This window comes from Cornus florida, unplaced genomic scaffold (assembly GCF_030987335.1).
Source record: "Cornus florida cultivar Cherokee Brave unplaced genomic scaffold, ASM3098733v1 CherokeeBrave_3.0.0_Hap2_Chr01, whole genome shotgun sequence".
Taxonomy (NCBI): Eukaryota; Viridiplantae; Streptophyta; class Magnoliopsida; order Cornales; family Cornaceae; genus Cornus; species Cornus florida.
In genome coordinates, this window is record NW_026775571.1 from 27147907 (window position 1) to 27175743 (window position 27837).

At 38.4% G+C, this 27837-nt stretch overlaps 1 pseudogene; it reads right to left on the reverse strand.

Annotated features, from left to right (window-relative positions):
- Positions 1-24890: 24890 nt before the first annotated feature.
- On the reverse strand, positions 24891-27505 carry LOC132293989 (G-type lectin S-receptor-like serine/threonine-protein kinase LECRK3; annotated as a pseudogene).
- Positions 27506-27837: the final 332 nt, after the last annotated feature.

Consider the following 27837-nt stretch of genomic DNA (forward strand, 5'->3'; position numbering starts at 1 on the left):
GGACCCTTTCGGGGCACTTTTAGGGTTTTCTATAAATAGGGTGACTTAAGAAGAAAAACCAGATTTTTCACTTCTTCTTCCTCTCTTGACCGGCAGCCATGGAAAACCATGGGGCTGCCACCTTCTCTCTCCTCCTTTGAACCACTTTTCCTTGGTGAAAAGTCTTCGGCCTTAATGTTTAATGCTCGCCTTGACGACGCGCATCTTTTCCCCTTATTAGAACCCATTTCTGACCATTTTGTGAATTCGGGTTTGAAGTCAAGTTGTGATTTTCATGGGGCTTCCTTAGGATTCATGTTCATTGTGTTGTCCCTGACAAAGCCTAGGAGTTTCGTCGGATTCGGAACGGTTTCAATTCGGTGGGGATTTGAGATTTCATCTCAAAATGAGGTAGGGGATGTCTTAGGTTTATATTAATGTTGTATTAATTGTTATATGAGCATATACAACTTGTAAACATTCCTTTGTTTAAGTTTTAGAATTTAATTTAATTATTTTCTATGTTTAAGATTTAATTCACATGGATGTATGTTGCTTAGAATTAAATTGTGGCATGTTAGTAAATTAGGCCTTGGTATGTTTGTTAACATATATTAAATTTGGGGCGTTTAAATAAGAATTGCAAAACTTATTTAATATTTATCTTTTATAAAAGATTAATTCAAATAGTTGTAACAAGCATGAAATCAACTTGTAATGTGATATTAAAGTAGGCCTTGGTAAGTTTTTTAACATATATTAAATTGAGGACATTTGGATATGTTTGAAAATCTAGAAAAAAATTAATTAATTAGCTTAATTAATTTTGCTTTCAGTGTTGTAGTCACTTAAATTGCTTTTGGGTATAATGTATGTGAAGACCATGTTATGACTTTTAACATATATTAATTTGAGCCGAGTTGGAATTGACTTGAAATTCAGAGACTTTTCATGATTAAGTTGATAATCCCTTGAAATGGAATATGTTTAATTATCTTGTGAGCATGCTACTAACTTGTTGTAGAATTAGTACTCGTAAGCTCTAAAGATGGTAATTTGACTTAGCATAATAGGTGATATCATTATCTTGAATAGCTTGTTTAAATATATCTTGGTATATAGCTTGTTAGAATATTACAATTGTTTACCTTGAAAGCTTGATACTAAATTGTAGCCTATTTAGTACTTGTGGCTTAGGAGGGTAATGTGGCTCAATTATTGTAAAATATTCTTGTTTTGTGTATAAATTGCATATTGAGGACATGACATGTCATATGCTATTTAGATTTGAATTCTAGGACATGAATTATCTGGATTCAACCGTACTTGTGCATGGAATGTGGAAATTTGCATTTGATTTTGTATAAGTTTTGAACTTATTGGTTTTGGAAAGCTTGTGAGGACATAATTTATATGATGGCTAGGGTTTGGCTCTAGTACAGAGACAAGAGTCTTCTAAGTCATAAGTGCGTACTAGGTGGTACCTTGTGGGTCGTAATTACCTGAAAATACTTGTTTGGTCTAGCGACCGCATGTCCTTGTCTTTCAACTATTTGATTTCGCATTTGATTTCAAGTTGTTAATCATTGATTACTTGTAACTTGAGAATTAATGCTTGCCTTGGATATTTGAATCCTATTTAGTATACTTAAACTTGTATACTCGTTCCATGAGTTTAAATTTTGTTTAGTATGTTTGTGCCATGTATACTTGTTTTGGGCGTATCTCTTTTAGCTTAGTATACTTGTGTTCATATACTTGATTTACGAGATTTCCATATAAAATATACTTGTGTACATTTGCTTAGGCATTGCATGACATGTCTTAATACGGTTTAGTATACTTGGAAATGATGCTTGTATGTTGTATAACATGTTTTAACATTGCTTAGTATACTTTAGCATGTATACTTGTGTGTTGTTGTTCATTTTAAATTACATGAGTAGCTCAGGATCATCCCTAAGTCTCGCTTTGATGTAGACGTTAGGTGGCATGAGCCCCTTTAACATGTTTCACCTTAAGGTGATATAATTGTAAAATGTTAGTGTGACGGCCCAAGGTTTTTCAACCCGGTGCGTCAGTGATGAACCGAAAGATGACCCAATAACGAATCCGAATTGCGGAAGCAAAAGATGAAACGACATCCCTAGGGGCACAACATGTCTCTAGGACACCAAAGAAACCCTCAATGAGATCACAAAACCCAAAGAAAACAAATGTTGAAATAAGATTTCCAAAATGGATAAAAAGGAACCCAAGGGTAAAATGGTCATTTCCATCCTAAAAGTGAGTTCTACCAAGTACACCGTTGGAAAGACAATGAAAAATAAATGAATTTAGACTCAAGAATCACTTGATTCGGAGTCCGGATGGCAAAGATATCAAGTCTTGAAGTCGAAGGAAGAAAAGCCCTATCCCGGCTCGAGCCAAAAACTGACACACCTCCACTAAAACTTAAATAACTTGAGCTCCCAAAGAAATCTGAAACTCTAATTGGTATCATTGGAAAGCGTATTTCGATGCGGTCAGTTTAGACTCAAGAACGGACCAATTCGGAGTTAAAACGAGGAAGATATGACAACTTGAAGTTGGAGGTGCAGTGCTGAACCAAGACACACAAACACACCCTATGAACACTACTTCGAGCACTCGAACTAGGACTTCAAGTGCTCGAACAGTACATGCCCGAGGCCAAAACTTTCTGCCCAAACTTCGAGTGCTCGAACTCCCTTTTAGAGCGCTCGAACTCCTGTAGCTGCACCTGAAATGCAACCTTGAAATGCAATTTTGAGGACATTCTGGGTCTTTTTTTGGAAAAAGTTGTGAAGTAACCCACCTTAAAATCATGTTTTCTGGTCAACTATATTAAGACCAACATTTATTTTTCAAGTGAAATACCAAAAATGCCCTTGAGGTTTGATTTAACAAAAATATGCAAATGAATGCTACTCTAAGTGTTCATTTCATCAAGAATGGTGTTGTGTGCCAAAGTGAACATGCACACATATGTAAAATGAGTAAATACACATGTTCTAACAACTCATGGTCACATAACATGTCATATACAAAATACAATCTGTCAAACCTCGAATTCTCATCATTTCATAAGACAACTATGGGATTAAACTAGCATACATGTGATAAAAATGTACATGGCACTTGGCCTCATGTTATACATACAAAACAAGCATCAAGGAGAGTACTTAGATACACATTACATGAAGGAAGCCATCTTAGCTTCTAAAATACCATACATCCATGGTATACAAAAGTATTACATCCAAAAGATAAAACATGCTAAACAAGTGCATGCTAATATACAAAAATGCTTCAACTAACTCAAAAGCTTCTAAGGATGATGAGCATCCATGAACATGGTCTCTTTACCTAAAAAACAACCCAAACCACTAGGGTGAGTAATCAAGTTACTCGTAGGAGAAGCATATGCGTATACCCTAAAGTTTCAATATCATTGCGAGATCAATATAGACGAATACAGGGGAGCATTCCACTTAACGTCTATGTTCAAGGTGTGCTAAGGGATCATCTTAAGCTAACTTAAATGATTCTTAAACAACACATAACAATGTCAATGTACTTAACAACATCAATTCGCAATCAACCAAAAATTATAAGTTACAATTAAACATTGGTTGTCAACTTGAAATTTAATGCGAAATCACATAATGGAAAACTTGGACATCTCGTCTTGGACTAAACCAAGATCAATATGGTTATTCCGGGCATTAACCCGCTGGGAAGACCACCCGCACTAAAGCCAAACTTTAGCCATGTCACTTGTAACACAATGTCCCAAGAGAATCCAAAATATATCAAGTTCAAAACTTATATATCATAATTTAAGGCATATAAACCACATTCCATGCACAAGTATCTTTTAAACCACACAAGCCATGTCTAAGGGTTCCAAATCTAGAATGGCATAATAAATGACAAGTTCTTAACATGATATAATGTGCAATATAATACCACAACTCATCAATTTAAACCATGTCTCAACAATAAGCTTTATATACTAGATTACAACATTTATAGTATTAAGCTTCTAAAATAATTACAATCACCAATAGTAATCAACTTGAATGTAGAATTATCATCACAATAGTATAGTAATTCAAATCAATAAGAGTTATATACAACATCAATAATCTTACACAAGATACATACACAATATACATGCTTAAATCAAATAAACCCTAAGTCAATCATAAGGATTTCCTATAATATGCAAGACTATCATATTAGAAGCATGTACACAATATATATTAAACCCCAAAGGATTATCAAACACTTAAAATATAAACATACTACCACCCCCACCTCAATAGAGAATTGAATCTCAATAATCTAAGCAACCAAGCACTAAATGGAAAACAAGCTTAGGGTTAATGAAGAGGAGAATGAGAGGAAACTTTTACTAGTTAAGGTTCTTAGTCTAAGATAAATGGAAGCGCACCAAAATTGAAGAAGAAAGCTATTAACCAAGCTTTTCTCCAATGGTGGCTAGGTTAGAACTTTGAAGAACTAAGGAAAATGAAGAGGATAAGTGAAAAATGGTGAGTGGAAAGGCTAGAGATCCTCCACTCACTATGTGCTCTTACACTACCTCTCACACATACACAATGCAAGACTAGATCATGGCCTAACACTTGTCACTAATCAAATGCCTCTTCCAAGACTTAATCCTAAGCTTACACTTGTCAACAATCCAATGCCTCTTCCAAGACTTAATCCTAAGCTTACACTTGTCAACAATCCAATGGTTACATATGCACCAATATAAGGCCAACACATGGATGAATCTCCACCCACCAAATGTCAAGGGTAATGGTGCCAAGTCTCTTCACCTAAATGCCAACAAATGGCTCCATGAGAGTGTGACACTTGCCACACTTTCCAAAAATTACAAAATGGTCCTTTTTCAAAATATCTTCTAAAATAAATTACAAAAAGGTCCCCCAAACGAAAAATAATAATTTTGCATAATTACACTAAAATCCTAAAAGTTATGAATAATTACACTAAAGTAAGCATTCATGCCCTTTTTGAAAAATAAAAAATAAAAGTAACTAGCATGCTTTTCAACAAAAGTGAAAATACCAATGTCATGGAGATCGAGTGTCATGAATGCATGCCAAACCGGAATCAAATCCGAACACCCGAAGTGAGGTTAAGCGAGGAAAAACGATAAATGAGTAAAGGACGAAATAAGAAAGAAAAAAAAAAAAAAAAGAAAAAAAAAAAAAAAAAAAAAATCACTGAAAATGGAAAGGAGGAAAAAGACTGGGTCATTACAACCTACCCTCCTTAAAAGGATTTCGTCTTCGAAATCGAGCCGTACCTGAAGGAGAGAATAAATGGGGATACCGAGAGTGAACCTCCTGCTCAAGCTCACAGGTAGCCTCCTCAACACCATAGTGTCTCCACAAAACTTTAACCAATGGGATGGTCTTGGTCCTCAAAACCTGCTCCCGTGAATCAAGAATCTGGACCGGACCCTCCTCGTAGGTCATGTCCTCATCAACAACAACATCTGTCTACAGTAAAACATGTGATGGATCCAGCTCGTACTTCCTCAACATAGATACATGAAAGACGTCGTGAACCCTATCCAGGTCTGGCGGTAATGCCAAACGATAAGCAACTTCACCGACACGCTCCAAAATCTGAAATGGCCCAATGAACCTAGGAGACAACTTGCCTGTCTGTTTAAATCTCAGAAGTCCCTTCCGTGGAGAAATCTAGAGAAAGACATGGTCCCCTACCTCAAAAGACAAGGATCTCCTCCTCTTATCAGCATAACTCTTTTGTCTGCTCTGAGCTGTAGCCAACCGCTGCCGAATCAACTTAATCTTCTCTGTAGTCTTAAGGACAATATCGGGACCTAAGGCGACTGTATCACCTACCTCGGTCTAACAAATTGAAGATCTGCAAGGTCTGCCATACAACGCCTCAAAAGGTGCCATTCCAATACTGGTCTAGTGACTGTTGTTGTAGGCAAACTCAACCAAAGGTAAGTAGTCTTCCCAACTATCCCCAAAATCCAAAATGCAAGCCTGTAGCATATCCTCCAATATCTGAATGGTACGCTCCTACTGACCATCAGTCTGAGGATGGAATGCCGTGCTAAAGTGAAGCCCCGTGTCAAGAGCCTCCTGAAAACTCTGCCAAAAGTGAGATGTGAATCTGGGATCCCTATCCGAAACAATGGATACTGGAACCCCGTGAAGCCTGACAATCTACCCCACATACAGTCCACTAAGTCTCTCTACATCATCGGTCACTGCGATAGGTAGAAAGTGAGCCGTCTTAGTCAATCTATCAACAATGACCTAAACGGCATCATTCCCTACCTTGGATCTCGGAAGTCCCGTCACGAAATCCATAGTGATATGCTCCCACTTCCACTTTGCCACTGGTAGTGGTTGCAACAGACCTGCCGGTCTCTGATGCTCTGCCTTCACTTGCTGACAAGTAAGGCATTTAGCCACGAACTGAGAAACATCCCGTTTCATACCCTTCCACCAAAACTATCTCCGCAAATTGTGATACTTCTTCGTACCACCTGGATGAACTGCGAGTCGAGAATGGTGAAAATCCCGAAGAACATCGTCACGATAAGACAAAGGGACAAACATTCTCCCTCTGTACCTGAGACCACTATCTGAATGCAAGGTCCAACCCTCTACATTCCCGCCGCCTGAAATCTGATCGTGGATGGACTTGATATCCCCATCCTCCTGCTGTGCCTCAATAACTCTACTAACAAGAGCCGGTTGAGCCACAAGGCTAAATAAAATAGCCGGTGAAACATCCTCATACAACTGCAAACCAAGATCTGCAAGCTCTTCTAGCATCTTCCGTCTGTGAATGGAAATGCTAGCAAGAGTGCCCTGTGACTTCCTACTCAATGCATCGGCCACCACATTGGCTTTCCTCGGATGATACTGCAATACAAAATCATAGTCCCCCATGAACTCAACCCATCTGCGCTGTCTCAAATTCAAATCCTTCTGAGAGAAGAGATATTTGAGACTCTGGTGATCGGAGAAAACTTCAAACTTCTCCCCATACAAATAGTGTCTCCACCCCTTAAGGGCAAAGATAACTGCTGCCAACTCCAAATCATGTGTCGGATAGTTCAACTCGTGAGTCTTTAACTGTCGAGACCCATAAGCTACCACCCGTTCAGTCTGCATCAGAACACAACCCAAACCTTCCCATGAAGCATCACAATAGATCACATAACCCAGACCACGTTCAGGTATGATCAAAACTGGAGCTGATGTCAACCTGACCTTCAACTCCTGAAAAGCAAAATCACAAGCCTCATTCCATATGAACTTGACCCCTTTGCGAGTAAGTCGAGTCATAGGTGCCAGTAAACGAGAGAAATCCCGAACAAATCTCCTATAATAGCCGGCTAGGCCAAGAAAACTCCGAACTTCAAACATTGTCTTCGGATGCTCCCAATCCATCACAAACTCAATCTTCGACGGATCCACTACAACACCACCCCCTGACACAACGTGTCCAAGGAACTTCACCTCTAGTAGCCAAAATTCGCATTTCTCGAACTTGTCATACAATTGGTTATCCCTAAGGATCTATAAAACTGCTCTCAGGTGATACTCATGCTCCTCTCTAGAAGCTGAGTATACGAGAATGTCATCAACGAACACCACCACAAACTTATCAAGATAGTCACTGAATACACGGTTTATCAAGTCCGTGAAAGCTGCTGGAGCATTGGTTAAACCAAATGGCATCACTAGAAACTCATAATAGCCATATCATGTACGAAAAGTAGTCTTGGATATATCCTTATCCTTAACCCTTAACTGATAGTATCCCGACCTCAAATCAATCTTCGAAAAGCATGTCGCTCCCTTCAACTGATCAAACAAGTCATCAATCCTAGGCAAAGGATACCTGTTCTTGATCGTAGCTTGATTCAACTTGCGATAATCGATGCAAAGTCTCAAAGACCCATCCTTCTTCTTTGCAAAAAGAACCGGTGCTCCCCATGGTGAAGCACTAGGACGAATAAAGCCCTTAGCTTTCAAATCATCCAACTGACCCCTTAGTTCATCAAGTTCTGCCGGTGCCATACGGTACAGTGCCATAGAGATGGGTGCCGTGTCGAGAATGACATCAATGGCAAAAACCACTTCCCTTAAAGGAGGTAACTCTGTTAGTTCCTCTGGAAAAACATCAACAAATTCCTCAACAACTGCCGGAAGAACACGGCCTAAACTGCTATCCTCGTCAACTAGCAAACTAGCCAAGTAGGATCTGTGGCGACTCCAGTCACCAATGCTGAAAACCATTGCCGAGTGGAAATCGCTCCGATCTCCCACAAAATGAAAATAATCTCCCTTGGGAGTGCAAACAGACACCTTCCCGCGGAAGCAATCGATCGTAGCCAGGAAGAGTGACAACCAATCCATCCCAAGAATGATGTCAAAACCCGTCATGTCGAGAACAACAAAATCAAACTCCAAAGTCCGTCCAACTATCTCAATAGCACAACCTCGACAAACACGATCCAAAGACACTGGACCCCCTACTGGTGTGTCAACACAGAGAAAACTGTCCTGAAGTGTGACCTCCGACCCAATGAATGTGCAAATGATGCAAAAATGGATGAAAAGAACGAAATGCATACGAAAATGAAGGCTCAAACGAAAAACTGAATAGAGGAAAGGTACCTCGGTCAGTCAAAATCCCTACGGAAGCATCCGCCTGTGGGAGAGAAACAACCTTACATGCCTTGGCCTGCAGCTTTGGACACCCCCTCTTGAAGTGGCCCTACTGTTTACAGTAGTTGCAAGTCCAGTGAACCTCATTGATAGCAACAGCTGCATGCCGAATGATTTGAGCTTGAAGCCGTGGGCAATGAGGCCTAATGTGCCCTGGCTGATGGCAATGGCGACACACTATCTCACGAGTGAACCCTGCTGTCAAAGGAACTGTGATCGTAGGACGAATCTACTGTGATGGTCCCCGTGAGCAAGCAACATCCCCGACTTTAGCCATCTTTGCCTGTACCCCTAAAGATGAAGCCTCATCCTCACATCTCTTCCTAGACTCCTTAACCCATACTACATCTAAAACCTCTGCCCTGACGAGTACAGCCAGCTGAATTATATCCTCGTAAGTCCTTAAGTCTGGGAGTGGAGACTGTGGCCTGACCTCAAGCTGTAAGCCATCTCGAAGTCCCCTAAGATACTCCAAAGCCTCAGAGACTACTGGTGCCGGTGCCGGTGCCAGATTCTGCACCCCTGCTACCTGCTTGCGTATCAATTCCTGTAGGGATTCAGCAATCCCCTGATTGATTCTCTGAGCCACTCACTCCTCATAAGTCAGTGCCCGCGGCGGATCAGCATCCGCGCCACGAACTAGAATCATGGGCCTTCTCGGACCCCTCGTGAACTCGGTGTCAGCCACCTACTCCTCAATTCCCCAACGTGAAGACTCACCATGCGTGATAACCATGATGCTAATCGTGTAAAAGAAGGGAGGTCAATAATAACACAAGTTATTATGACCAAGTGTACTTCACACTATGAATGCGTAAGACACGAAGCAAGACACGATATGCAACATACTGTCATGCTAAAGCAATCAAAGAAAGCTCCTAAAATAGTCAAGCACTTAAAGCAAATAAGCATACATGTTCAACTAAAATGCTCTTAACCACATAGGCATATAAGCACAAAGACATGTCATACTACTAAGCATGTTATCACGAAACATCTAAACATGTTATAAAGTCAAAACATGTTATCATAAGCATGTGAATGCATCAAAGTACATCAACAAAAGCATGATATGCACCCAAAACCCATCATCCTAAGGTGTTCAAACCTAGGAGCTCTGATACCACTTGTGACGGCCCAATGTTTTTCAACCCGGTGCGTCAGTGATGAACCGAAAGATGACCCGATAACGGATCCAAATTGCTAAAGCAAAAGATGAAACGACTTCCCTAGGGGAACAACATGTCTCTAGGACACCAAAGAGACCCTCAATGAGATCACAGAACCCAAAGAAAACAAATGTGGAAACAAGATTTCAAAAATTGACAAAAAGGAACCCAAGGGTAAAATGGTCATTTCCATCCTAAAAGTGAGTACTACCAAGCATACCGTTGGAAAGACAATGAAAACTAAATGAATTTAGACTCAAGAATCACTTGATTCGAAGTCCGGACGGCAAAGATATCAAGTCTTGAAGTCGAAGGAAGAAAGGCCCTATCCCGGTTTGAGCCAAAAACTGACACACCTCATGTGATAAACTAGCATACATGTGATAAAAATGTACATGGCACTTAGCCTCATGTTATACATACAAAACAAGCATCAAGGAGAGTACTTAGATAGACCTTACATGAAGGAAGCCATCTTAGCTTCTAAAATACCATACATCCATAGTATACAAAAGTATTACATCCAAAAGATAAAACATGCTAAACAAGTGCATGCTAATATACAAAAATGCTTCAACTAACTCAAAAGCTTCTAAGGATGATGAGCATCCATGAACATGGTCTCTTTACCTGAAAAACAACCCAAACCACTAGGGTGAGTAATAAAGTTACTCGTAGGAGAAGTATATGCGTATACCCTAAAGTTTCAATATCATTGCGAGATCAATATAGACGAATACAGGGGAGCATTCCACTTAACGTCTATGTTCAAGGTGTGCTAAGGGATCATCTTAAGCTAACTTAAATGATTCTTAAACAACACATAACAATGTCAATGTACTTAACAACATCAATTCGCAATCAACCAAAAATTATAAGTTACAATTAAACATTGGTTGTCAACTTGAAATTTAATGCGAAATCACATAATGGAAAACTTGGACATCTCGTCTTGGACTAAACCAAGATCAATATGGTTATTCCGAGCATTAACCCGCTGGGAAGACCACCCTAGTGCGCACTATCTCAATTGGGGAGAACTCATACCTCCCGCACTAAAGCCAAGCCTTAGCCATGTCACTTGTAACACAATGTCCCAAGAGAATCCAAAATATATCAAGTTCAAAACTTATATATCATAATTTAAGGCATATAAACCACATTCCATGCACAAGTATCTTTGAAACCACATAAACCATGTCTTAGGGTTCCAAATCTAGAATGGCCTAATAAATGACAAGTTCTTAACATGATATAATGTGCAAAATAATACCACAACTCATCAATTTAAACCATGTCTCAACAATAAGCTTTATATACTAGATTACAACATTTATAGTATTAAGCTTCTAAAATAATTACAATCACCAATAGTAGTCAACTTGAATGTAGAATTATCATCACAATAGTATAGTAATTCAAATCAGTAAGAGTTATATACAACATCAATAATCCTACACAAGATACATACACAATATACATGCTTAAATCAAATAAAACCCTAAGTCAATCATAAGGATTTCCTATAATATGCAAGACTATCATATTAGAAGCATATACACAATATATATTAAACCCCAAAGGATTATAAAACACTTAAGATATAAACATACTACCACCCCTACCTCAATAGAGAATTGAATCTCTATAATCCAAGCAACCAAACGCTAAATGGAAAACAAGCTTAGGGTTAATGAAGAGGAGAATGAGAGGAAACTTTTACTAGTTAAGGTTCTTAGTCTAAGATAAATGGAAGGGCACCAAAATTGAAGAAAAAAGCTATTAACCAAGCTTTTCTCCAATGGTGGCTAGGTTAGAACTTTGAAGAACTAAGGAAAATGAAGAGGATAAGTGAAAAAGGGTGAGTCGAAGGGCTAGAGATCCTCCACTCACTATGTGCTCTTACACTACCTCTCTCACACACACAATGCAAGACTAGATCATGGCCTTACACTTGTCACTAATCAAATGTCTCTTCCAAGACTTAATCCTAAGCTTACACTTGTCAACAATCCAATGCCTCTTCCAAGACTTAATCCTAAGCTTACACTTGTCAACAATTCAATGGTCACATGTGCACCAATCTAAGGCCAACACATGGATGAATCTCCACCCGCCAAATGTCAAGAGGTCATGGTGCCAAGTCTCTTCACCTAAATGCCAACAAATGGCTCCATGAGAGTGTGACACTTGTCACACTTTCCAAAAATTACAAAATGGTTCTTTTTCAAAATATCTTCTAAAATAAATTGCAAAAAGGTCTCCCAAATGAAAAATAATAATTTTGCATAATTACACTAAAATCCCAAAAGTTATGAATAATTACACTAAAGTAAGCATTCATACCTTTTTTGAAAAAAAAAAAAAAAAGTAACTAGCATGCTTTTCAACAAAAGTGAAAATACCAATGTCATGGAAATTGAGTATCATGAATGCATGCCAAACAGGAATCAAATCCGAACACCCGAAGTGAGGTTAAGCGAGGAAAAATGATAGATGAGTAAAGGACAAAATAAGAAAGAAAAAAAAAAAAGAAAATCACCGAAAATGGAAAGGAGGAAAAAGACCGGGTCATTACAGTTAGGTCGATACATGCTCATCTCCAACGAGTAGCTTTATGTTACTCACCCACGTAGTGGGGACATTTTTTAGGTACAGGGACCTTGATTTGGGATACACACTACGCCATAGAAGTTTCGTAGACTTGGAGTATCATTCTCATGAAAATGTTAGCATGAAATCCTATTTGTAACTTTGTATGACAAAACTTGTAATTTTGTTCCAAATATGTAATGTGTATATAAGTACACTTTTTATAACGTGTTTGACGTGTATGACATGAGGCCAAGGGCCACAAAATTTAAAGTTCAAGTGTATGTATGTAAACTCTAAGTTTTGCCTTTGAAATACATTTTGATCATCTATGGAGGTTTGGCATGTCAAATTTTGTAAATGATATGTAATGAGGCCATGGGCCATTGTATCACACTTCAATATATAAAGTATACTTATTAGCATGCGTACATAGTTTTAAAGTTTTTTTTTTTTTTTTTTTCCCTGAATGGGTTGATTTTATAAAACAAAAAAGAGATTAAAATTACAAGTACAATAGAGAGGCATACCCCTCTTTACAATGAGAATGAATTGGAAACCAATCCAAATCAAAAGCAAACTGATAAACAGCAAAGAAAATTATACCACATTGAAAATGGCGAGAATATCAACAAGGCCAAGAGAAAAGAAGTGTAAAACTTCCCAAACAATGTCATTTGCAGCAACAGCAGATGAGGTTTTGATGTCACGATGTAAAGCCGAGTTCCTCTCCTTCCAAATCTTCCAAACATAAATCACAAACAACCCCTTTAGCACCTTAGACCTGATTTCCTTACCCTGTGTACTTTGATGTATCCATTCCATAACCAAATGGAGTTCTTGAAAACTCCTATTAGTAATGTTGAACCGAAGAGCAACCTGTTGCCATACTTGATTAGCATACTCACAAGTACAAAATAAGTCATTATTGGTGTCTCTGCCTTGAAGCAATTGTGGCACACTGATGGACCCTGAAATCCCCGCCTCTGTAGATTAACAAAGGATAAGTTCTTATTATGCATGATGATTGCAAAAACCGCAGCCGAGGTCTACAATGTTTCCAACACAGACCATTCCACCTGACCACTTGCCCTCTAGCCCTACAAGCTTTCCAAGCATTCTTTAAACTGAATTCACCATGAACCCAACTGATCTCATCATTACCAGCCTTCAAAGTAATATTAGCAACAAAATCTGCAGCAATTCCTGGAAAGAAAGGAGGGAAAACCCATCCACCATCAATGATAAGTGTGGCTACTTTAGCTTAAGTGTCAAAATCCCTAAACAATTTGAACCCAAATCTCTGAACCAGAGACAAACCTACACACCAAGGATCAAATAACATATTGAAATCCCCACCATTACCAATCTTGAACAACACATTTTCTTGGATGAAATCTCTTGTATTCAGAATTTGCTTCCAAATACTTGAATCTTGAACTTTTGGTGATACCCTCCAGAAATTCTGTTGTGATAAATATCTAGCATGCATCCACTGCACCCATAAAGTCTCCTTATTACTCAGAAAATCCCACCATATAGAAACCTTAGCTGCAAAATCAATGTCAAAAATTCTACGAAGATTAAACCCACCTTCTGCATAAGGGAGTGTAGCTTGGTTCCATTTGAGTTGAGACATCTTTCTTAAATCCATTTTTCCACTCCACAAAAAAATTTTAAACTTTTTCTCCAAAGCAATGATACAGCCCCATGGTACTTTTAATCCAAAAACCCAATGATACAAGAAAGAATAAAAAACTGATCTGATGAGCTCAATTCTTCCTGTAAGAGATAAGTTCAAAGTATTCTAATGATCCAACCTTGCATTAACTTTGTCAAATAAATCCTTACAATCCACACTCTTCAGGACTCTGTTTACTAGGGTAATACCAAGGTACTTTAGAGGGAAATCTTCAATTTTCATTTGTAAAATCTATGACAGCCTTCTCTTTCCTCGAACAACTTTTGAAAAGATTACTGAACTCTTGTCTTTATTCACAGCAAGCCCAGAGAAAACATGAAACCTTTTCAGCACCTCATCAATGTGCTTTGCAGTGGAAATATCAGCCTTCACAATAATAAATAAGTCATCAGCATAGAAAGCATGAAAGACCAACATATCAGTTTTCTGGACCACATTACATAACTTAATCTGGCCTCCCAAAAAATTTTCATGCATAAGAGTAGAAAAGTGATCAGTGATTGGAGTAAACAGAAGAGGAGAAAGAGGGCAACCTTGCCGAATCCCTCTCCCAGCTGAGAAATAACCAGTGGGAACACCATTGCAAAGACAGAAAACTTAGAAGAAGTAACACACTTCATAATCCATTGAATCCATTTTGCACTAAAACCATATAACTGAAGAATTTGATGAATGAAATCCCAACTAACATAATCGTACGCTTTCCTGAGATCAACCTTTAAAGCCATAGCAGGACCTATTGTCTTTAATCCAAAATTTTTAATCACATCAGTCACCAATAAGATATTGTCATGGATTCTCCTTCCCTTGATAAAAGCAAACTGCTCCAGCCTAATAATATTAGGAAGGACATCACTTAATTTATTTGCCAAAATTTTGGAAATAATTTTGTAACTGAGATTGCATAATGCAATAAGTTTGTAATTCTCTAATTTATCACCATGATTTATCTTTGGAATCAATGTAAGAAATGTAGAATTTATCCCCCTAGGCATTACCACAGCATTGAAATAGAATAGGATAGAACTGATCACATCCGTACCTACAATATACCAATATTTCTGAAAGAACCTGGCTGGGAACCCATCCAGACTAGGGGCTTTGTTAGGACTAAAAGCCATCAAAACCCTTTTAATTTCCTCAGCTGTAACCTCCTTATCAAGCTCCTGACCCTCTTCAATCTGTAAAATTTTCCTAGGAGGCACAACCTCTGTCACAACAGAAGCTGTAGTAGTATATAACTCATCATAATAATGAACTAACCAATCTTTAATAACTTTAGGATCAGAGGAAATTGTCCCATCGAGATGCTTCAAACAAGTAATGGAATTATAACATCTTCGCTGTTTGACCATGTTATGAAAATAAGTAGAACACTTGTCCCCTTCTTTTAGCCATTTTACCCGTGATTTTTGACACCACAGAAGTTCTTCTAAATCCAAAGTAGATTTCAACTTCATACTTGCATCCCTTTCCTTATAAATTAAAAGATGATTCAAAGGATCATTAAGTAAATCCATTTGAACCTTATACAACTCCTCAGTCACAATTTGAACCTGTTCAGACACCTTACCCTTCTTCTTATTCCATTCACTGACAGCAAGTTTGACAGCTCTAAGCTTCTTCTGCAACTTGTGTAAAGGATTTCCTCCAACTGATTCATTCCACACTTGAACCACCAATTCCTCGACCTCTTGTTGGAAGCACCAAATTTTCAAAAACTTGAAAGGTTTAGGCCCTACAGCACTATCTAAATGCCAATTGATTGCCAACCCATAATGATCTGATAGCGAAGCAGCTGTCAAATGAACTCGAGTGTCAGTAAACTTATAAAGCCAAGCTTCATTAACAAGAGCTCTATCCAGCTTGACATTGATTCTTCTATGATTCTCTTGTTTGTTACTCCAAGACCATCCCCCATTGTTAATAGCCAGGTCCTCCACTTGAATATCATGAATCATTTGATTAAATTCATAAAATTTGTTTTTAAACTATTTCATGATGGGGTTTGAGGCTTGGGTGAAGCCTTATCAATTCAAGTGCATAATAAGTGTTTTTGCACCTTTTCAAGTCATTTCAGTCGTCCAAAACTCTATTTCAGTCGACCGATGGCTTTTGGTATTTGTTTGAACATTAAAAGCACTCATTCCAGTAGCCAAAATTGCCATTTAGGGCCATTTCTATCGACCGATGGCTTATTTCGGTCGATCGATGGTTTGTTTCGGTCTACCGAACCAACCAACCCTCAAAAACATGTTTTCAGAAAATTTTCTGCCCAGTTCGATCAACCGAAACTCTATTTCGGTCGACCAAAATAGCTTACTTGCACATAGTCTCTCTGGTATGTTTCAGCACTAAAGTTCCAACTTTAAACGGTCATATCTCCTTCATTTCTAATCCAAATGGGGTGATTCTTGAGCCTAGACTTATGGATTTTGAGTCAGCTTTCCAATGGTACTAATTTCATTCTTAGATTCCAATCACACTGAGAGTTATTCATGTTTTAGTGAGAGGATGCCTGTTTCCGCTTAAAACGGGAAAGGGCGTTTTGTGGGATTCTTGTCCAAAGTTCTTAGAACCTCTTAGAATGTTGTGAAATGATTAGTATAGGTTTTTTGGACCTTATTTGACTTGTTTGGAATCAAATTTCCCTTCTTATTTGCAAATTAACCATTTTGCCCTTGATTAACGGATTTTGCTCGTTTTTCTTCATCTTGTCATTTCTCCTTCGTTCGGACTCTGAATCATGCGATTCTTGAGTCCATCTTGATTAATTTTTCACTGTCTATTCAATGGTGTGCACGATGATACCCATTTCTGGGTAAAATAACCCTTTTACCCTTGGTCCATTTCTTATAGGGTTTTGAAACCCTTGTTTCATTCTTGTTTCCGTTAAGTCATGGGACTCCTCGAGAAGACATTTTTTTTGTGTCTTAGGGATGATGTACATCTCTAGAGGCCGTGGTTCTTTTTAGCTTCCGCATTTTTTTTTTTTGGATCCATCTCGGGTCATCATAGGACACACTGGGTTTGTAAAATCCAAGGTCGTTACAAGTGGTATCAGAGCTCCGAGGTTCAAAAACCTTAGGACGACGGGTTTTGGGTGCATATCATGCTTGTGTTGCCATGTTCTATGTGTTAAATTGCTTTTGATAACATGTTGAATGTGATCACATGTTTACGTGCTTATGTGGATGTATGTTTAGAAGTTACCTTAACTATCTCAGCATGATATATATGGTAGTTGCTCTAGTATATTGTATGTACTAGTCTATCTGAGTATATTGTATATACTTATAGGTCCTAGCATGTTGTATGTACTTGTCTGCCTTAGCATACTGTATATGTTTGTCGGCTTTAGTACATTGTATATGCTTGTCTGTCATAGCATGTTGATTTATGCTTGTCTACTGAGCATGAGGGTTGTGCTTGTTTTCTTTCGCGTATTACATGTGCTTGTTATTTTTTTAGTATGACTGTATGATGTATACATTGACATGCCTCATATGATTCCTTACTACTTGTGTGAGTATGTAGTCCGTTGCTATGTTACTTAGTAGCTATTTATTCCTGTGTCTTGCTTAGGCACTATGGGTTGTTTCAGCCTGCTTGGTAGAGATTGATGCTAGGGTATTGTCTCTTGGAGTCCATTGTGCCCCCCAAATATATTCTTGTTTTGCGGAGTTTCTTCCTTGGGTAGGAGACATTCATTCTATAAGGGCCCCATGCCGGGAATCTTGTTGTCTGTTTTGTTGGTTTGGGTGTTCCAAGACCTTGGTCTGACATTTGATGCGAGTAAGGCTCATATGAGCGTAGAGTCATAGTCCTTGTCCGATGGAATGAGACATGGGCCAGGGTGGCTCTGTTTCATTTTCCTTTTTCCTTCGTGGCTTCATGACGTGGTCGGGGAGTGTCTAGGGTGTTGGTGTCATCTCTTGGGGTTTTAGGGTGACCTTAATGTGATGATGTCATTGGGGTCTCATTTCTAGTGTCATGGGACGATGAGTCAGATTGACTCGAGTCCTTCCTTGGGGATTGGGAGGTTTGTTTTCTTGAGCCTCAACGACGGGGTTCTCATGTCTTTTCTTCTTAGAGTGATGGTTAGGGATTTGATAGGTGCATTGACCTATGATTCTTCTTGTCTTGCCTTGGACGGCTCATATGAGCTAAGGTTGGGGTGTGAATGGTTTCATGTAATTAATTGCATTGGTGCAATTAATTACTCTCCCTCATCCTTGGAGACTTGGGATTTTGCGTTTAGAGTTCCAATAGGATCCTGTGGAGTTCTCATCGAACTCATTACCATCTTAAGTTGAGTTTTCTTGTTGGTGTCTCTTAATGGTTAGTGTTGGAACTACCCATTACATCATTGTTTGTTTTGTGGGGCGATAGTATTCCATCTTGTGTTTGAGCCAATCTTGGGAAAGACTTGCAGACTCTTTGTTTTAGGAACCTTAGTGTTCATTCTGGGGAGATGATTCATTTCCTCATGGTGAGAGATCGGACTTATCTTGGTTTTTGGGATTCACTTTCGGTGAGTTTGTCCTTTTGAGAGGCATTTCATCCCTTCTTCCTTATGATTTTGTGGGATTGTTATTTGCATAGTCATTCCTATATGTTTATATGCCTTGTTGTTTTGAGCATGCCTTAGAAATATGTTAGGGGATGTGACTATTTGATGGTTATGTGCTGGTATAGATAGTGTGTTTTCCATTTACTATATCTGTTTGTCATGCTAGCGTCATAGGTGATGTGTAGTATGTCTCTGATGCTTGACCCTATGTGATAGGTAGCATATTTGATTACCCTTGTACACTATGTGTTTAGTTGTAAGGTGCGTGGACTTTTATTTATATTTAGTATACTTGTACCTAGTATGCTTGCATGTCATTATTTCATTTCGCTTTGATTTAGTATATTTTAGCCTGTATACTTGTTTACCATAGATTTAGTACTGTTTAGTATACTTGTGTATATATACGTGTATGTTTCATGACTAATTGCTTTATTAGTTCATTTCTTTTATCATTCTGCACTGTGTTTGGGGTTGTATGACCTTGGATGTCGGGATTATGTGTGTGAGCTTAATCCGATGTCTTGATTCCTAGACATAGCCTTGTAGTAAGTCAGCTTTAGGATGACGTGGAGGATTTTGGGTGGATTGTCTTATTGGAAGTCATTGTGACTAGGGCGATGATGATGTTGTTTGATTTGTAAAGTCCGATCTATTGGCTTGAGGGCATAGACTTGTCAGGCTTTGGATTCGTGACTGGTGTGGTTGACAATTGTGTTTTGAGACTTGGGATTGTCAATTTTTCCAGTATTGAGGATAAAAGGCCTTAGGCGTAGCGGTGCCTATGACATTGTTATCAGAGTTTTGGATTGGCCAGAATGGTCGGGCCGGACATTTTGGACTATATCGCAACTCTCACAGAATGCCTAGTTTTCGTGGTGCTTTTGGTAATGATTGTTTGACATTGATGTCATTTGTATCGATAGGTTTCACGAGTAAGCTTGTTGGGGGCAGGTGACGAATTAGAGCTTTATACTGTCATGCTACCGTACAAGTTATGTGTGGTGGGCAAGTGCTAGTTGCTGTCAATGGTACCTTGCATTACCTAGCTAGTAATGTAAGTGTGGGTGGGCACTTGATGCTGTCGATGCTACCGCACCTTGGGAACGTTGTGGATAGGTTCTAGTCAGTATTCGTGCTACCATGTTACTTCTGGTTGTGTTCCTTATTTAGTTATGTAGCTGCCTTGATCTCCTTTGGGTGGTTGACATTGGGTTGGTATGTCAATTCGTTGGAGAGGCGTCTCACGGTTCGTGGTTTCGTGTTTTTTCGTTGATCTTGAGACCTTTGGAGTTGCCCTTAAGTACTTTACGACCTGTTCCTTGGTGTGACCTTATGTACGGTCCTTCTTCGATTCTTCTGGGAATGTTCCTGATTTCGGGGATGAAATCCCTTTAAGGAGGGTAGGTTGTAATGACCCGGTCATTTCCTTCCTTTCATTTTCCTCAGAATTTTACGGATGAATTTTTTTCATTGAAATTTCTTTTCTGAGTTCAGTTTCTCATCTAATAGTGTCATCTTGAGTGCTCGGAAATGGTTTCTAAAACTCTTTTGTTCAGATTAACAACTTCCTTTGAGGACCGAGTCATTTCCGCATTTTCATTTTTTGATACTATTCACTTTTCATCCTTTTCCCTGTTTCGTCTTTTCTCCGTTTGTCACCTTGTTGGCACAACCTCACTTCTCATGCTCGGAGTTGGTTTTTGACTTCACATGCCTTCATCCTAAGTGGTTTCCATGAAATACGTATCTTTACTTTTGCTACTCTGGTTGCTCCCGGTGTCCATAGGGGCATGGATACACAGTTCTTTATAATCTTTTTCTTTTCTTGGGGTGTTTTTCATAAATATATTTTGAAGATATTTTATTTCAGCAGTATCTAAGAAAATATCTTTTGGAAGATGGTCATTGTGCAATTAACGAAAGTTATTGCAAAATATCTTGTTTTAAGCCTAGATTCTCATACGGGATTCATTTTCACATTTCATCGAGTCGTGAACTCATAGAATTTCCTTCTGGTCATTTTTCTCCAGTTTCAGGGTTTCTGGACCCGGTTGCCGCCGAACTTGTTTGGGGCATATCTCTCTGCTCGGGACTCGGTTTTTAACGTCATCTCTTCTGTTGATCATATTTTCTTATTTTGAATCTTTTTTGTTCAAGGAGTTTTGCCGTTTGAGCGCGTCTGCTCAAATTCCACTTTTCCAGACCCGGCAGGGCCCTTTCGGGGCACTTTTAGGGTTATTCTATAAATAGGGTGACTTAAGAAGAAAAACTAGATTTTTCTCTTCTTCTTCCTCTCTTGGCCGGCAGCCATGGAAGACCATAGGGCTTCCACCTTCTTTCTCCTCCTTTGAACCACTTTTCCTTGGTGAAAAGTCTTCGGCCTTAACGTTTAATGCTCGCCTTGACGACACGAATCTTTCCCCCTTATTAGAACCAATTTCAGACCATTTTGTGAGTTCAGGTTTGAAGTCAACTTGTGATTTTCATGGGGCTTCCTTGGGATTCATGTTCATCGTGTTGTCCCTGACAAAGCCTAGAAGTTTCGTCGGATTCAGAGCGGTTTCAATTTGGTGGGGATTTAAGATTTCATCTCAAAATGAGGTAGTGGATGTCTTAGGTTTATATTAATGTTGTATTGATTGTTATATGAGCATATACAACTTGTAAACATTCCTTTGTTCAAGTTTTAGAATTTAATTTAATTATTTTCTATGTTTAAGATTTAATTCACATGGATGTATGTTGCTTAGAATTAAATTGTGTCATGTTAGTAAATTAGGCCTTGGTACGTTTGTTAATATATATTAAATTTGGGGCATTTGAATAAGAATTGTAAAATTTATTTAATATTTATCTTTTATGAAAGATTAATTCACATAGTTGTAACAAGTATGAAATCAACTTGTAATGTAATATTAAAGTAGGCCTTAGTGAGTTCTTTAACATATGTCAAATTGAGGACATTTGGATATGTTTAAAAATCTAGAGAAAAATTAATCAATTAGCTTAATTAATTTTGTTTTAAGTGTTGTGGTCACTTAAATTGCTTTTGGGTATAATGTATGTGAAGACCATGTTATGACTTTTAACATATATTAATTTGAGCCTAGTTGGAATTGACTTGAAATCTAGAGACTTTTCATGATTAGGTTGATAATCCCTTGGAATGGAATATGTTTAATTACCTTGTGAGCATGCTACTAACTTTTTATAGAATTAGTACTCATAATCTCTAAAGATGGTAATTTGACTTAGCATGATAGGTGATATCATTGTCTTGAATAGTTTGTTTAAATATATCTTGTGTAGGTATATAACTTGTTAGAATATTACAATTGTTTACTTTGAAAGCTTGATACTAAATTGTAGCCTATTTAGTACTTGTGGTTTAGGAGGGTAATGTGGCTCAATTGTTGTAAAATATTCTTGTTTTGTGTATAAATTGCATATTAAGGACATGACATATCATATGTTATTTAGATTTGAATTCTAGGACATGAATTGTGTGGATTCAACCTTACTTGTGCATGGAATGTGGAAATTTGCATTTGATTTTGTATAAGTTTTGAACTTATTGTTTTTGGAAAGCTTGTGAGGGCATAATTTATATGATGGCTAGGGTTTGACTCTAGTACAGAGGTAAGAGTCTTCTAAGTCATAAGTGCATACTAGGTGGTACCGTGTGGGTCGTAATTACCCAAAAATACTTGCTTGGTCTAGCAACCGCATGTCCTAGTCTTTCCACTATTTGATTTCGCATTTAATTTCAAGTTGTTAATCATGGATTACTTGTAACTTGAGAATTAATGATTGCCTTGGATATTTGAATCCTATTTAGTATACTTGGACTTGTATACTTATTCCATAAGTTTCAGTTTCATTTGGTATATTTGTGTCATGTATACTTGTTTTGGGCATATCTCTTTTAGCTTAATATACTTGTGTTCATATACTTGATTTACGAGATTTTCATATAAAATGTATACTTGTGTACATATGCTTAGGCATTGCAAGACTTGTCTTAATATGGTTTAGTATACTTAGAAATGTATGCTTGTATGTTGTATAACATGTTTTAACATTGCATAGTATACTTTAGCATGTATACTTGTATGCCGTTGTTCACTTTAAATTACATGAGTAACTTAGGATGATCCCTGAGTCTCACTTTGACATAGACGTTAGGTGGCATGAGTCCCTTTAACATGTTTCACTTTAAGGTGATATAATTATAAAATGTTAGGTTGATGCATGCTCATCTCATACGAGTAGCTTTATGTTACTCACCCACGTAGTGGGGACATTTTTCAGGTACAGGGACCTTGGTTTGGGATGCACACTACTCCATGGAAGTTTCATAGACTTGGAGTATCATTCTCATAAAAATGTTAGCATGAAATCCTATTTATAGCTTTGTATGATAAAACTTGTAATTTTATTCCAAATATGTAATGTGTACATAAGTACACTTTTTGTAACGTGTTTGACGTGTATGACATATGGCCAAGGGCCATAAACTTTAAAGTTCAAGTGTATGTATGTAAATTCTAAGTTTTGCCTTTGAAATGTATTTTTATCATCTATGGAGGTTTGGCATGTCAAATTTTGTAAATGATATGTAATGAGGCCATGGACCATTGTATCACACTTCAATATACAAAGGACACTTGTTAGCATGCTTACATAGTTTTAAAGTTTGTTTTTAAACCATTCCATGATGGGGTTTGAGGCTTGGGTGAAGCCTTATCAATTCAAGTGCATAACAAGTGTTTTTGCACCTCTTCAAGTCATTTCGGTCGTTCAAAACTCTATTTTGGTCAACCGATGGCTTTTGGTATTTGTTTGAACATCAAAAGCACTCATTCCAGTAGCCAAAATTGTCATTCAGGGCATTTCGGTCGACCCATGGCTTATTTCGGTCGACCGATGGTTTGTTTCAGTCTACCGAACCAACCAACCCTCAAAAACATGTTTTCCGAAAAAATTTTGCCTAGTTCGATCTACCGAAACTCTATTTCGGTCGACCGAAATAGCTTGCTTGCACACAGTCTCTCTGCTATGTTTCAGTACTGAAGTTCCAAATTTAAACGGTCATATATCCTTCATTTCTAATCCAAATGGGGTGATTATTGAACCTAAACTCATTGATTTTGAGTCAGCTTTCCAATGGTACCAATTCCATTTTTAGATTCCAATCACAGTGAGAGTTATTCATGTTTTAATGAGAGGATGCCTGTTTCCGCTTAAAACGGGAAAGGGTGTTTTGTGAGATTCTTGTCCAAAGTTCTTAGAATCTCTTGAAATGTCGTGAAATGATTAGTATAGGTTGTGGTTGGAGTCAAATTTCCCTTCTTAGTTGTAAATTGACCATTTTGCCCTTGATTAATGGGTTTTACTCGTTTTTCTTCATCTTGTCATTTCTCCTTCGTTCGGACTCCGAATCATGCAATTCTTTAGTCCATCTTGATTAATTTTTTGTTGTCTATTCAGTAGTGTGCACGATGGCACCCATTTCGGGGTAAAATAACCTTTTTACCCTTGGTCCATTTCTTGTAGAGTTTTGAAACCCTTGTTTCATTCTTGCTTCTGTTGAGTCATGGGACTCCTCGAGAAGCCATTTTTTTTGTGTCTTAGGGATGATGTACATCTCTAGAGGCCATGGTTCTTTTTAGCTTTCACATTTTTTTTTGGATCCATCTCGGGTCATCACAGGACACACTAGGTTTGTAAAATTCAGGGTCATTACAGCAACTCCCGCAACGAGGGCGTTGCGAGTTCGGGGTGGGGAATAATGATTGATGGCAATGGTCATCTGATGTATATATTTGCACAAGATTCTGAATATTATTCGTTCCACTGTATAGCTTTTCAATGCATGACCATGTCCTCTCAGATTTTATTATGTTCTTCGGTTCTTCCACAACATTGCCATTCTGATTTACATTGCCATTTGCTCACAAAAAACTGAGTATAAGCTTACATGAACAATAAATAAAACACACGCACATATATATATATATATATGATAGGACCTAAATTAATTGAACTGTATATGAGTTTGGGTATGGAGGAACGAAAACTTCAACAGCTTCTTCTAGCACCTATGTGACTTTCTTCATTGAATCAATTTATTATGAATGAACTAACACCTATAAGCACATCATCATAACATTTTCACACTGCAAAAAATAATAATAATAAATAAATAAATAAATAAAAAATAAAACCTGATCACAAGCATATATAAACAAGCATGGCAATGTGATAGGATTTAAATTGATGAACTAATATGTGAGGATGGGTTTGGAGGAACAGAAACTTCAATAGCTCCTTCAAGCATCTGTGTGACTTTCTTCATGGTTGGCCTTAGTGACGGATCTTCCTGAATGCACCAAATCGCGATCATGACAAACTTCTCGAACCTCTTCATGTCATCCTTAGCCTCCTCATCATTTTCCACTAACAATCGAAGTTTCCCTTCTGTGTAGCAATCACTTGCCCAGTCAGACAATATCATTTCATCTTCACACTCCCCGTTTGGTTCAACATTCCTCCGGCAGCAGATGAGCTCTAGCAGCAAGATACCAAAGCTGTAGACATCTACCTTGATTGTAATAGGCATGTTCCTGAACCATTCAGGGGCCACATACCCTTTTGTTCCCCTTATTCCAGTTGTGGTTCGAGACTGATCAATCTTCAGAAGCTTGGATAATCCAAAATCAGATATTTTCGCTGTGAAAGACTCGTCCAGAAGAACATTTTGAGGCTTAATGTCACAGTGTATGATTTGGGTGCTACACTCGTCGTGCATGTAACACAGCCCTCTTGCAGTTCCAAAGGCAATCTGTATTCTTCTGTACCAATTAGGCCTTGAATTTTGGAACAGAAAGCTTGCCAAAGATCCATTGCTCATGAACTCATACACCAATAGCCGGTGTTCCCCATCGTTGCAGTATCCAAGAAGTTGGACTAAATTCTTGTGATTAGTCCGGCTAATTGTGCTCATTTCGGTTTTGAATTCGTCCTCTCCTTCACTCACCATCTTGTCTAACTTCTTGACAGCAACTATCTTCCCATTTTCATTCTTCAGGAACCCTTTGTACACTGTCCCTGAAGCACCACTACCAAGTTCTTCATTGAATTTATTGGTAGCTTCTTCTAGCTCATTGTAAGTGAAACTTCTCAGATTCAGGCCTGGCACTACAGAGTATGGTTGAAGCATCTTTGTTTTTCTTCTATTGAAGCCGAGCAAGACCAAACGGGTTGACACAAGTAAAACAAAGTTCAGCAACACAGAGCTGCCCAATAGCACTGATCCAGAGATGATAAGAGTTGATTGATCTTTCTTCTTTTCTGGCCTTGCACCTGGAGATGTTCCTGTTGAATTCTGTTTCCTGATTTTTATCAACGCTTTTCCACCAACACTGGGATCAATCCTCCCGTTTGAGAGAGGATTCTTCTTCTTCCAACAACTACCACCTCTAAAAATAGCAACAGCACAAAAACAATCTCTCAAGCACTCTTCTCTGCACCAATCTTCAGTCACTGATTGAAAATATTCATAATCAGAATCCGGCCAGTCTGTGTTGGTCATGTCCTCGAAGCCAAAAAGATCTGTTTCTGGTGATACTTCAGCATCACAATTTTGGGGAATGAAGTTTTGCTTGCATCCACTCACTACATCATTTGGATTCATTAGGATGTATTCGGGCGGGCAGTTGCATATTGGTCTCCGATCAGCTCCTAATGTGCAGTAGCTGTTGAACCCGCAAGCCCCACCACCAGTATCTTGCCTGATGCTCATGCATATGTCTTCAGGTAAAGTAGAAGAAGGCGACCATTCCATACGCCTTCCACCAGTTGAGCCAGCAGATTTTGGGTAGACGTAATAGACGAGAACTCCATCAAATTCAAGAACAGCTCGCTGGTAAAATTGGCTTGGTGAAATTGAATTTTCGAATACATAATGTAGTACGCTTCCATTACTTGCGGTGAGGTAGACGTAGCCAGATTGGTTGAAGATCACCTCAAAGCCACTGCCCGCAGTTGTGGTTGACCAATAAGCTTTATTGGTTGTATGAAGAGGAAAATTTAAGGTGGAAAGCACCAGATCTCCACTGGTTTGCAGCTCAAACTTGAATCTTCCACTTGAAAGATTTTTGTTAGAGAAGCTAGAGACGAGCTTTTTGCCTCGACTCAATCTTTGTGTTGGTAACATTGTCTGTTGGATTATCAAAACTCTGCCACAAAAAGGCAGAAGTATTGGCAGAATTGTTGCTTTCTAGCAAGAAGTTTCCACTGTCAAGCATAGCTCCATAGGCTGCTCCGCTGCCCAAATTTGCAGACCATATATTATTGCCATTTGGGTCATCGAGAACAAACCTGCCATCTGTAGTGAGTTGAATTTTGGATCCTTCTTGTGCTAGATTGTCGCGTTTGGCTGACCAAACTATGGTTTTTTCAGGTATTTTGTTGAACCAGATGGCCAGATGGAAACCTCCAGTTCCGTTCATCCGCCGGAAACCAAAAGCAAAGTCGCCCGATGGTGATACCCATGAAGAGTTATCGTCAGTGGCAGTGAGTGATTCACCCAAAGTTACATTGCTGGTACGGGCAATTGTTAAGTATGGCAGTGAAAGAAGGATGAAATATATAGATACTGCGAAGGCCATGGTTTATAGAAATTGTTTAAGTATGGCAGCAATTAAATACTTGCATGCTAGAATGAAACTTCAACATCATCTTCATGTATGGATTTATTAAAGGAGTGACTTTTCTTCATCGGAGTATTACGCAGAAGTTTCTTTATTAAAGGAGTGACTTTTCTTCATCGGACTATTACGCAGATGCTTACTTTATGTTAACATGACTACCGTACGTGTTAAATACTATCTGATATATTCAAAGTAAAAGTACGTGTGGAAAGTTTTGATATATCAATGGCGCGCATTTTCCATATAGGCGTCTAGAACTAGAGACACATGTTGGTACTACACATTAAAAGCAGAAGTGTCTAACACTTGGAACAAAAAACCT